Source organism: Echinops telfairi, unplaced genomic scaffold (genome assembly GCF_000313985.2).
Source record: "Echinops telfairi isolate 266 unplaced genomic scaffold, ASM31398v2 ScPeMD7_443;HRSCAF=831, whole genome shotgun sequence".
In the NCBI taxonomy this organism is placed as follows: Eukaryota; Metazoa; Chordata; class Mammalia; order Afrosoricida; family Tenrecidae; genus Echinops; species Echinops telfairi.
Window position 1 is genome coordinate 23,829,140 of NW_022104341.1, and position 1,570 is coordinate 23,830,709.

The window sequence follows — 1,570 nt, forward strand, 5'->3', positions numbered from 1 at the left end:
AGGCTGTCTGTTCCCATGCAGATTTAAAGTCTCACAAACCTTATCTATTGGGTTGTCTGAGAATCAACTTGATGACTTGGTTGGGTTTGGGGATCAAAAAAAGAACAGGAAATAATTAATGAAAAGTAAGCACAGGGGCTCCGAAAGGGCCCATGGAAACGAGAGGGCTCTTATAAAGTACAATTGAAAGAGAAGTGTGTCGTGTGTGTGTGTGTGTGTGTGTGTACACAATTCTATTTGATTATGTTTAACCCACGGCCATTGAGTTGATTTCATTGCAACCCTATAAGGGTTTCTGAGAGTATAAAGTTTATGGGAGCAGAGAACCTCATCTTTCTCTCATAGAGTGGGCAACTATCAAAATTCTGCAGTAAACAATAACAACAACAACAACAAAAGGAGCCAACAAGCCCACCAGGCATGGTTTCAGACTCTTGGGGAATCTGAGATATTAGTTTTTGAGAAACTATTTAAAAACAGGATTTCAAATTCCAATTCTGCTGTTAAGCATCTGATCTTGGGCCAAATTGTGCACCTTGACTCACAAAATCTTACTGTCTGGTTATGAAGCGGGAACCGGTGGCATTTACCTTCACGTAGTTGTTGTGAGGGATGAGAGTTACGTAGTTCACGGGGCCCTGTAGACCATCTTCTAAACAGACGCACGCTCGAGGCGGAAATGGAGCATTGCTTACACTCCTCAGCAGCGATTTCTGAGACAGAAGAAAAAATGAAAATGATTATTCGTAGAACTCCTTCCTTTTACTCTCAAAAATGTCCCCGTCTGGGCGATCAATCGGGTAATCAATCCCATGACCCCATAGCGCTCCTCCAAAAGCACTGAGCACAGGCGTGCTCAGAAGTTTCTTCGTCCCCCGGAGCTTCCCAGGCCTCTGCCTTTCGCAGCGGTGTCCTCCGCGGGTCTCTGGCGCGGTGGAGAGCCGAGGTGTGCGTTCCCACACCTCCTGAAAGCTAATCCTGGTGACCTGCGGTATGGCACTGCGACCCACACATTTGTATGTGTTGAATGAATATTTTCTCTTTTTTCAATTAGTGAGAGTTTAGAAGACTTTAGTAGACTTCTTTAAGAACATTTATTTCATTTCAACATGGGCTGTATGTTGTAGGAGTTCTCTAGTTAAACCTCTTAAGATTGCTGGTCACACCATACTAGTTGTTTTCTAACAAATTTTACCGAAACTTGAACAGCACTGACACATTTTACTATGAGAACTTGGTCCAGGTTTTCTAAATTTATCCTGACTGTGATAAGCTAAAGATGTATACGCTAATCCCCTGGATGGCACCAAACAAGGAAAACAAACCAAACCAGATGCCACCTAGTTGGTTCTGACTCATGGCAACCTCCTGTGTTCTAGAGTAGAAGTGAGACCCACAGGGTCCCACAGCGACATTTGACTGCCATCTTTATTGAAGCAGACCACCAGGCCTTTAATCCGCAGCACTTACCAGTAAAACAACAAAATGAAAAATTATGACTAATAAGCCAGCAAAGGAAACTCTATTTCATCATTTTAAAAAGTCAAATAATCTACTAGAAGCCATTGGG